The 11,560-nt window shown below is 49.2% G+C and overlaps 1 protein-coding gene across 1 annotated transcript in view; it reads left to right on the top strand.

Annotated features, from left to right (window-relative positions):
* ssrp1a (structure specific recognition protein 1a) overlaps positions 1-82 on the top strand; it is a 34,359-nt gene extending 34,277 nt beyond the window's left edge. The window contains exon 18 of the mRNA XM_056600009.1: positions 1-82. This exon is cut by the window's left edge and continues 494 nt beyond it. The gene's annotated coding sequence lies outside the window, so the exon portion shown is untranslated.
* Positions 83-11,560: the final 11,478 nt, after the last annotated feature.

Below are 11,560 nucleotides of genomic sequence, written 5' to 3'. Positions count from 1 at the left end.
TCAGAACTTGAATCCAACCCAGTGGGGGTCTGGTGTTTTTTTTTTTGTTGGTTTTTTTCAGACTGATTAAATGATTTTTTTCTTTGTAAAAATTGTCGGGTTTGAATGTGATCTTCTATTCATTATAGATCTCTAGAGTAAGAGATCAGAATTACCATTTTTAATCCTAACAGCCGAGGTGCTGACCAGATGAAGCATGGTACCTGAACACCAGCCTGAGCATGTTACCCACCACACAATCAGTCTGAACTCTGCCCAAATCGACCTCTGTGGGCGTGGCTGCCTGGACCAGATATTTGAGCCAAACAGAGAACACGTGTGACGTCAACACGGTGGACTTTTTAACAGATACGGAATAAAGAATAACCAGAACACTACGCCGAGATACCCTGTAGTGCATCGTCCGGTTCTTAATAATAGCTGCATCGTCTGTGATATAACGTTGATTATTCTGGCTGTATTTACATACTAATGTTAACGATTCCTTGAGTTTGTTCGGGAGATGCTGCGGCAACCTGTGTTTACGTAAACTACGGCACAGTCCGGATCATCCTCGATGACCTGTGCCGTGTTCCAATATTCATACTATCCGTACTTACTAGCCTAAGTTTGAGTACGTAGGGCGTTCCGATTCAGATCGGGCGAAATAATACTCAAAGCTGTCAATTAGCGTGTGGAATGATCATCGTACACTTGTCGTACTCAACGGCAGCCATCTTGGCTACGTAGCGGAAGAGGGCGGAGCCAGGCTGAGCCAAAGTCGGCGCATTTTCCACATAGCCTGCATTAATAGTCATTTTGTAGTTCTATTTCATGTAGGGTACGCCGTCTAGGCTTCGCTTTATGGGCTTGTCCCGGAAAAATGTCAACTATGCACCAATCAACGTGGGCACCACCCGCATTCCCACGGCACCGTGTATATGCCACACTGTAGGTGGTGGTTCTCTCTCGACCCTCGGGATCTTCCCCCGTTGGGGGTGGATGCGTTGGCGCACACACCTTGGCCCATCCTCCCTTTTCTTTCAGCGATTTGTCAACGGAAAAATCATATCTTCTTTTTTCAACGGAAAAAGAAGATATGACTTCCAACCTGAAGATGACCGGTGGCAGCGGCGTGGGCGAGGCCATGGACCAACGGCCCTTTTCAGGGCCACTGGAGAGTGCTCCTGTAAGAGCTGGCGGGACCTTTTCAGGGCCTCGGTGCGCTTCCTGTCCCGCCTCCCTGGCTCCGGGTGACGGACACCGGGCGTGTTTCAGGTGCCTCTGCGCTGAACACGCCGCGGCTGCCTTGGTTGCCCCTGCCTCCTGCGCCGCCTGCCGCGTGCTACCTGAAGAGGGGCTCCTCTCCAGGCACCTCTTTTTCTCCCCGTCGGTGGATCTCGCTGAGGAGGCCATCGACATCTTCGGGGCCGAAGTTCCGGACGCCGACGAGTGCTTCGAGGTTGACAGCGTCGCCTCCTTGGACGACGTCTTTCCTGGCTCTGCGTCCGAGTTCTCCCGCTCCGGGGCTTCCACCGAAGCCACTATCGTCCCGAGTGATACCACGCTGGATGACCGATCTCTTCGGCGAAATCATGGTTGAGGCGGCGGCCATCAAGGGCATCCCTATGCCGGCCCCGCCACTCGCCCCCAGTGTGGGCCTTCACTGGCTTCACCAACGTGGAAGGGTGGGCTGATACTCAGGCCTTCCCTGGCAGCGCTTCTCTGTCCGGGCGCCGGATGGCGTCCTAACGAGAAGCCGCTGCCCCCCGACCGTCTCCAGAAGCAGATTATCGGCCTGACGGACAGGGTGTTCGTCTGTGCTTCGCAGTCTGCGGCGGCGGTCAACAACATCGCCCTGCTCTCCTCTGCCCTGGTCTCCTTGTCGGCTGGCAGGCAGGCTTACGGCCCGGAGGAGGCCGCAAGATGGCTGTCGGTTTCCCGCTTCTCCAGCGCCATCCTTCAGCTGTGCCAGCCGGTAGCCGTTTTGGCCGGCCGGCATATGGCGTGGGCCACACTGATCCAGAGGGCCGTATGGCTCTCACACCGCGGTTCCGGAACGAGAGCGGGCCAGCCTCGTCCAGGGCCCATTAGCTCTGGATGGACTATTTGGGCCCCGGTTCTCGGAGGTGCTTGCTCACCAGCAGGCCGGCTCCTCCCCCCAGCAGGCCGGGAGGAAGTGGGGTCCAGACCGGTTCCAGCGCTCCAGGTCGCCGCCTCCAACCCCGATGCCGCAGCGGCAGTCGCAGCAGCAGCAGGGGGGAGCAGCACCGCGGGGCCAGAAGTTCCGCAAACTTGCTCCCGCTTTTTCTTATTTTAAAATAAAGAAAAGAAAGACCGTTCGACCGAACGGCAGTACATGCTCCCTAAACTCCCCCCCCCCCTCAGCCAGATGGCTGTAGGCTGGCAGCCGGAGGGCGTGTTTACATAACATCTGGTTCACCTGCTTCAAAGAAGCGGCGTCCCTTTGAGCTTTGTGGGCGGGCTAGAGACTCATTAAACAAGCCCGTGGATACGGATGCTTGTACTAGTTTCCTAGTTTCCCACATAATCCCCTCTACCTCCCTTCTACAGTCTGTGGAAGGCGAGAGGACGGGTCTGCATGCTGTGGTTACAGCCAGCGGACAGTCATGAGTGCTACGGCGAGACGGCTCGTTGCCTGTTCAGCGGACACGAGCGCGGCGTCTAGACAGCTCGCTGTTTGTACAGCGACTAGCTCTGTGACGTCTACCACGCTCGCTGAGCCTCCTCCCTTTCATGGGATGCCCCCCTTGGTCCACACACTGTGTGGAGGCGGTAAAGGCAGAGGAATACGGGTGATTCCTGGAGGGCGTTCCTCAGCTGTCAGCTCGCCCTCTCTCCGACCGCTTCGCGTGTTGGCTAGAGCGGTGCGTTCTACCATCGTGGTTGGGCAACATGTTGAGATGGGGTCATCCCATACAGTTCAAGCGCCGTCCCCCACCCTTTATGGGGTTGGTGGAGACCAGGCTACGGGATCCGGTGGCAAGCAGGGCTCTGGCAGCGGAGGTGGCCCGCCTCTTGGAGAAGGGGGCCATCACTGTCGTTCCCCCCCACGAGTCACATCGAGGGTTCTACTCCCGCTACTTCCTGGTTTTCAAGCAGTCAGGGGAGATGAGACCTATTCTGGATCCTCGCATGTTCAACAGATTCGTTGCCGCGAGGAAATTCAGAACACAGAAATTCACACATCAGAGCGCTGCTCCGATGTGTGAGAGGGCCACTGGTCCACATCCCTGGATCTCAAGGATGCTTACTTCCACGTCCCTGGATCTCAAGGATGCTTACTTCCACGTCCCTGTTCGGCAGGCGCACAGGAAGTTTCTCAGTTTTGCCTTTATGGGGGTGGCGTACGAGTACCAGTGCCTGCCATTCGGCTACTCCCTGGCCCCGCGCACCTTCTCGAAGTGTGTGGAGACGGCGTTTGGGCCGCTCAGGCGTCAGGGAAAGAGGGTTCTCTTCTACCTCGACGACCTACTTATTCTGAGCGACTCAGAGGAAGCTGCGAGAAGGGACACCATGACGGTGATAAACCATCTCTCTTTCCTGGGTTTTGCCATCAACTGGGAGAAGAGCTTCCCGCTCCCCGGCCGGCAGATAGTCTACTTGGGGCTTTGCCTAGACTCAGCCGCCATGACAGCGATGCTCTCGCCTCCTCGGCGGGACGCCATCCTGGCGCTCTCTGGCTTTTGTGTTCTCAGAAACGTGACCGCGCCTGTTAGGGCTGATGGCAGCCGCCCATCCCGTGGTTCCCCTGGGTCTGCTCTTTATGCGCAGACTCCAGCGGTGGTTTGCTCGCCAACGGTTGGACCCCGTGCGACACAAGCTCAGGGTGCTCCTCCTACCCCGTTCGGTGTCACCGGACCTGGAATATTGGGGAACCCCTCCGCCCTACTCAGGGGCGTTCCCCTGGGCAGAGTGACGTCCTACGTAGTGGTCTTCACGGACGCCTCGTTGACGGGTTGGGGAGGAACGTGCCTCTCTCACTCGGTGGGAGGCGAGTGGCGCACGCCCCCTACAGTCCACATAAATGTGCTGGAACTCAACGCTGTGAGGAAAGTGCTGTTGCATTTCTTTCACCTGGTGCGTGGCCGCCACGTTCTGATCAGGACAGACAGTGTGTCGGCGGCGGCGTACATAAACAAACAGGGGGGGAGTGCGCTCCTCTGCTCTCCACCAAAAGGCGTTCGAGCTCTGGCTTTGGGCTCATCAGTATCTCCTCAGTCTGAGAGCCCTGCATATCGCGTGCGCCCAGAACTTCGGGGCGGACCTCATGTCTCGCGGCGGTCCCCGCCGCGATGAGTGGCGGTTGCATCCCGACATTGTCAGACTGATCTGGCAGAGGTTCGGGACAGCTCAGGTGGACCTGTTCGTGTGCAGGGAGAACACACACTGCAGGTGGTGGTTCTCTCTCGACCCTCGGGATCTTCTCCCGTTGGGGGTGGATGCGTTGGCGCACACACCTTGGCCGCGGGTTCTCTTGTATGCGTTTCCCCCGCTCCAGCTGATCCTTCCTCTTCTGGAACCAGTCAGACAGGAGAGATTGTCCCTGATTATAGTGGCTCCGGTGAACCGCTCTGCTCTGTGGTTTCCAGAGCTGGCGGTGTCACACCAAATTTGTACCGGGTGCCAAATTTGTACCGGGTACGTAATCAGTTGTCCGTTGCCAGGCAACGAACAACAGATTACGTAAGGGGTTGTCCGTTGCCAGGCAGGTTTCAAAAAACATTCCCGCTCATGTTGCCAAAGACGAAATAACATAATACAGATAACGGATCGCTAGATAACACTTGTTTTTACTTTATATTTGTATTGTACGGAATTGTTTAATCGAATTTAGCTAGTAAACTGAGTGTATAAAGCAGGTTTCAAAAAACATTCGCCCTCATGTTGCCAAAGACGAAATAACATTATACAGATAACGGATCGCTAGATAACACTTGTTTTTACTTTATATTTGTATTGCATTTAATTGTTTCATCGAATTTAGCTAGTAAACTTAGTGTTTAAAGTGTATCATAGTCTAGCTAGCTTGTGTTAATTTAATTGCCTTAATTTAATTTAGATAATAGATAGATTATAGGTAATAGATAGATAGGTGAGCAGGCATTTACTAACTGGTAAATGTTTTTTATTATTATTCACGTTATACCCATAACATTAAGCTATTACTGTTTAAGGAAATATATAAATACATTGATAATATGAATAAATAAGTTTATAATATATGTATAGAAAAGTAGATAACTTAAAATAATATCCTTGATATAGTATTTTTTTGGACTAAACCTTAAGGTAAAATTTAAAATGAAAACAAAAGCACAGTATGGGGAAATATATTTATTTAACAAAGTGGCAGATATTTTGTGATCTAAGAATAGGATTAATGATGCTAGTTGTTATCTCATCTCAGGAGGAGTTAAATCAATCTGAACGCTAGGGCATGAATCATTTTCTGAACCTGTCTGTCTTCTCTATGTAGAATATATTAACACTGTTTGCACTATTGTCCACTGCACTAACACTACATACTAACAATACCTTACACATAGCATCACTTAAACCATTCAATCTCAGTCTCATTTAAATTAATCTAACACCAGGCCACAAATTAATAACATTTAATTATTTGCCTCAGACATACAACTAACATTGACAACAATCTTATATGTAATGATCATGCTTCAATATAAAATGAAAAAGGTGATAATGCAGTTTCTTGATGCATGTCATTTATAAGCGCTGAGTGACAGGTCTAGCTTGTTCCAGGTTCAGGTTGATGCACCACACTTCCAGAAGATGCTGATTCTTGATGTCCCTGGTGTTCTTGGCCTCTGCATGGTAAACTCTTCCTGTCACAATGTCTTTGAGATAAGGATAGACGAAGAAGGAAACAAATCCACAATGAAAAACAGAAATGGAATGGAAAAATGGTATGTTCGAGTAGTAAGCCCACTCACCGACGTCAAGGTACAGACCTTTAGAGAGGGTTTTTTTGGGGGGGGGGGTTTTAAGGCTGACGCAACTCAACTCAAATGTATTTATAGAACACATTTAAAAACAAACGGTTGACCAAAGTGCTGTACAATCAAAAAATAGCAAAAGCGTTAAACATATACTGTATTATGTATTCCAGAAATTAATCATTTTTCAGGCTATATTATACCGTTTAGAAGATGCATTAAATATATACAATATCCATAACATGCGAACAGCAATATTGACAGTAGAACTATTAAGGAAAATCTGAATATTAACAAGAATCAAATAACTCTCCAGCAAAGGGACTCAAACCTACCAGTCCTACAAAGGAAGAAGACTGTGCAGAATAGTTAGAATATGATTTGACAATTTGGACAAATGTATTCATAAATATTCTGTACATGGGAAAGACAGGACTGGTGAAAGGGCCTACCACACCTCCTGCATGGGACCAGAGGTGCTTTTCCTTGCCCGTTGGTCCGTCTGCAGAGGCAGTGCACATCAATGGCGAATGGCTTGGCAGGGGGGACCTCATGGCTCTAGGGAAGAGTTGCACTTCTCCAGCCTGAAAAAAGGGAAAAGAGGTGACTGCGCATTTGTCCTTGATAGTATAGTAGGACTGTAGTGGGACCCTCACCGCTGCAGAGAGCAAAACTGTTGGCAATAGCAAACAGTCCACAATCTGATCCACCTGCCTGCTGCTGTATGTCAGGCCACTGCAGTCGGACACTCTTCCCTGGAAAAGCAAGCAGACCATAAACACATGCCCACAGGCCATGACGTTAGAGAGATAGAAAAGGCAATACAATACATTAAGAAAATAATACAAATTAAACTGACTTCCAGAGGTTGTAGCCATTTCACAGAACCCAAAAGCAAGATATCTCACCAATCATATGCCATGGTGACTTTTGGTTTGATGGGCTTCAACTCTGGTGACTCTGTATTCACTCGCTCAAACCTCTGGCATGACATACAGGTTTTCACCTTTACAACACAAGGAAATTAAACACAACAGATTTAATAATATGCTCTAGTAGAGGCGATTTTCTTTGCGTGTCACAGTAGTTTGAATGAACAATTACTAATATAAGGCAATCACTATAAGTTATTCTTTAAATCTCATGTGCCTCTGCGTATCACAGGAAATATTAGAGCTCATCTGGATCTAACACAACTTCAACAAATTGGTCACTTGCCCATTCATGAACATCTTTGGTAATTGCCTTCCAGTAGAAGCGTTGGTTGATCTTGTCCAGCATCCTCTTGACTCCAAAGTGGCCAGCATGGACTTCTGTCAGCAACCTCAACCTTCTCTTTCTCAGTGAGGATCAACCTCCTCATTGAATCGCCATTCTCCCCAAGGTAGTACATACAATTTCCTAAAGAGGGAGAGAACATGTATCAGCACTGCATCAGCTGTAGATTGCTTATAACTCAATTCAGTTTCCTTTGCAGGGCCTACTAATTTGTTAAAATGGGAGATGAATTAAGATGGACGGCATAAAATGTTATTTATTTAATTAAAGAATACCTTTAAGAGTGAATTTCTTTGCATCCCTCCGGATCTGCCGTTTCTCCTTGAGAGAGCAACCTGCTTCATACATCTGAGATGACAGATATAACAAAATAGAATTAAATGACACCATTTTCAATCAACAAAAACCTATACACCTAAAATCTATATCTATATAAATTAAATGAAGACAAGCTAGCTAGCTAGACTATGAGAACGTAAACACTCGGTTTACAACACGTTAAACACTCAGGTTACTAGCTAAATGCGATTAAACAATTCAATACAATACAAATATAAAGTTAGGAACGCTAATAAATGTAATTTGTAAAATAAGTGTTATCTGTCTTGTCGCGCTCAATGAACGAGTTTGCGAATGTTCTTGAACCTTCCTACGTGATTTGACGCGATCGTCCGCGATCGTCTGTTGCCAGGCAGGTTTGCAATGGATTACGTAAGGATGACGTACCCGGTACAAATTTGGAACACGGTACAAATTTGGTGTGACAGCGGCGCTCTCACGGACGGCGCCGTGGCCGGTACCGTTCAGACCGGATGCGCTTTCACAGGCCCATGGGATGGTGCACCACCCGCCCGCTGTATCGGGACGGTTGTTGGTCTGGCTCCTGAGAGGTTGATCCTGCAGGGCAAAGGTTTGCCTGAAGCGGTTATCAACACTATTCAGGGTGCTCGTGCGCCTTCTACTTCTTCCCTCTATGCGGCGAAGTGGTGTGCTTTCTCTGATTGGTGTGACAGGAACCACGCTGTCGCATCCCATTGCGAGGTGGGAAGCGTGCTTGCGTTTCTACAGCACTTATTGGAGAAAGGTTTGGCTTTCTCCACTATCAAGGTCTATGCGGCAGCTGTTTCGGCTGGCCATGCGGGCTGTGATGGTGGACCGATCTTCAGCCATCCACTGGTCAAGAGGTTCTTGCGTGGGGCTAGACGGGTCAGGCCTGTTTCGCGCGTGCTTACACCACGCTGGGATCTCCCCACCGTGTTGCGCGGGTTGTCCAGGGACCCTTTCGAGCCTCTGTCTCAGGCCCCTTTGGATGTCCTGTCCTTTAAAACGGCGCTCTTATTGGCTTTGGTTTCTGCCTAGAGGGCCTGTGAGCTGACCTCTGTCAGCCCGAGCTGCTTGTTGCTTAGCGAGGACAGCTCCTTTGTGCTGCGAGGACCTAATCCTGCGTTCCTCCCCAAGAACATTAATAGTTCTTTCCGGTCGAGAGATATTGTGCTTAAGGCTTTTCACCCCCCGCCTCATTCTATTCGGAGGCGGAGTTGCAGCTCCTGTGCCCTGTACGGGCGCTGGCTATGTACGTGAAACTTTTCGGCCGCGTTCCGCTCCACGCAACAGTTGTTTGTGTGTTATAGCGATGCTAGCAGGGGCCGCGCTCTCTCTAAACAGCGGTTTTCTCGCTGGATATGTGAGGGTATTTACTTAGGCCCAATCCCGTTTCTTTGCTCACTGTCTCAACCCTACATCTCAACCCTAACCCTCATTGCTCATGCTCAGTGCTACCCCTCATTGCTACCCCTAACCGATCCCCTACCAAATGGGACAACCCTACCCTGTGACGTCATCATGGCCTCCCCGTGCCCCCTAGCAGATAACCAGACCCCTGGTAATGTTACAAGAGACAGACTGGCTGCCATTGTCTCGGGCAACGAGCAAGACCCATTGTAAAGATGTTTAACCTGAAATGGTATTTATATTTTGGCCTAGTGTGAGTGCACCCTTAGATAATAATCGGTTATGAACAAGAACACTTTAGAAGAAACACTTTATTTAAATAAGAAACACTGAACAACACATCTAAAAATACACACACAAGCATATAAAAATACACACACACGCACACCTAAAAATACACACACACACACACACACTCTCTCTCAGCTTTTGAGAGAATGGTGGAGAATCACATCTTCTCCACCATTCCGCCAACTTTGCCTCACTCTCCTCATGCCTCGCCTGCTCCCTGGCACTCTCCTCTTGGAAGGGGTGTCTGGGGTGGTGGAAGAGGTGCCTGGGGTGGAGGAGCATGAGGGAGAGGTGGGGGGGCTGGTGGCAGTGGACTCAACGATGTCCTGAAAGAAAACAAATAAGAAGGAATTAGGAATTATATGCCAGAACTGGGTGATATGGCCATATGTTACATACAATATATAATAGCTATGTACACAATATAGTACTGCCAAAAATTACATTGATTAACCATGTAATATTACTAATATAATATAATATATTAGTATATATAATATTACTTATAGAATGTTACTAATATAATATAATATATTGGTATAAAGCTTATTTTTAACCTGGAGTCACTAGAACATGGAAGATCTAGATATCATACGACATGATATCCAGCCCGGTCTTGCAGCCCGGCCGTCGGACTTTCGCGGGCCGCCCGACCCCGGTTCTCGGCCGGGCTGCAGAGCACGATCACGGGCTGCAGCCCGGCCGAGAACCGGGGTCGGGCGGCCCGCGAAAGTCCGACGGCCGGGCTGCAGAGTGGGCCGCCCGACCCCGGTTCTCGGCCGGGCTGCAGAGCACGATCACGGGCTGCAGCCCGGCCGAGAACCGGGGTCGGGCGGCCCGCGAAAGTCCGACGGCCAGGCTGCAGAGCCCGTGATCAGACATCCGCGATCTTCCGAGAGTCCGCGGCCGGGCTTCGAAGACCGCGGCCGGGCTGCAGAGTATAATCAATAAAATAATTAATAGTTAATTACTGAGAAAACACTTACATTTGTGTTTTTCCAATCCTGTCGCATCTTTTCGCCCTCCATCTTGTCTAGGATATTTCTTGATTTTCCGTTTTCTCGCAAGGTATTGTGGGAGCAAGTCAGAACTGAAGCACTTTGAGGGTGCCCATCGAAAATCTCAATTTTGAGGGGATGTTAGCCCTCCCCCTTACCCCTTAAGCTACATTTAAACAGTATTGGGACATGACTCCACGGCGCGTGAACGCGCAACAGCGAGGGCTAGGGCTGAGATTTTCTATGTAGCAAAGGAATGAGATTGGGCCTTAGCCTACGGTCGGCAAGGCTTAGCGCCACCATTGGGCGTCAAAGCTCACTCGACACGGGACAAGCCCACAATCATAGAACTAGAGTTATAATAACATAACTATCGTTTTTATAACAGCTAGGCGTATAGAGTTCACCGTTCAAAGCGGGATGTTTATTGCAGGGGAAGGAGCCGTGGCGGCAGTCGTGATCGTAATTTCCGGTTAATGCACCACGGAGTATTCGATTTGGAACAACACTGACATCTGAAAATTAGCGCACTTAAGGCCGATATATGCTCTAAAACAAGTCCCTTGTGTAAATTACGTGCTTACGTCTCTGCGTCTAAAACGACCCTAAATCGGCCTTTAAGGCCGATATATGCTCTGTTTTAGACGTAACGCGTAAGCACGTAAGATACATAACCCCCCCTTGCGCGGTAAGATATCCCCCCTTACGTGCTTAAGTGCGTCGCCCAGAATTCCTGACTATGCGACTAAAACACTACGGCCCTACGCAGCTCGCAAAGACTGTGATTGGCCAGCTAACCACATCCTTTCAGGAGTCTCACATTTCCGGTTTTACAGCATAATAGCGCCATTTTTAAAAGGCCGTGACAGAAGCGAATGAAGAATTTTGAAGAAGGAGAAGAAGAAAACACAAGAACGAATTATGATAATTATAAATATAAACAAGCCAGCGATTTCCACTTCCACGCCCACAGATTCGTTCGTTGCTCCCCCTACTGTTCTGGCGGAGAATCCCCTTGCAACACGCGCAATCCTTAAGGAACCTTAAAGGAACCGTAAATCAAAACTTGTCTAAAACAAGTCCCTTGTGTAAATTACGTGCTTACGTCTCTCCGTCTAAAACGACCCTAAATCGGCCTTTAGTGAGTGTGGATAGTGTACTTCTTTTAAGTCTACTCATAGAAGTATGGATATCGGAACACGGCACTGGTCCTAGTGGTCGAGGTCCTAGAGGTCAATGACATGTGCCTAGAGGTCATTGTCCTGGAGGTCGAGGTCCTAGAGGTCGATCACTTGGTCCCAG

This window comes from Gadus chalcogrammus, chromosome 10, assembly GCF_026213295.1.
Source record: "Gadus chalcogrammus isolate NIFS_2021 chromosome 10, NIFS_Gcha_1.0, whole genome shotgun sequence".
NCBI classification, from domain to species: domain Eukaryota; kingdom Metazoa; phylum Chordata; class Actinopteri; order Gadiformes; family Gadidae; genus Gadus; species Gadus chalcogrammus.
Note: the sequence above shows the minus strand (reverse complement) of the source record. Positions and strands in the feature narration are given on the sequence as shown.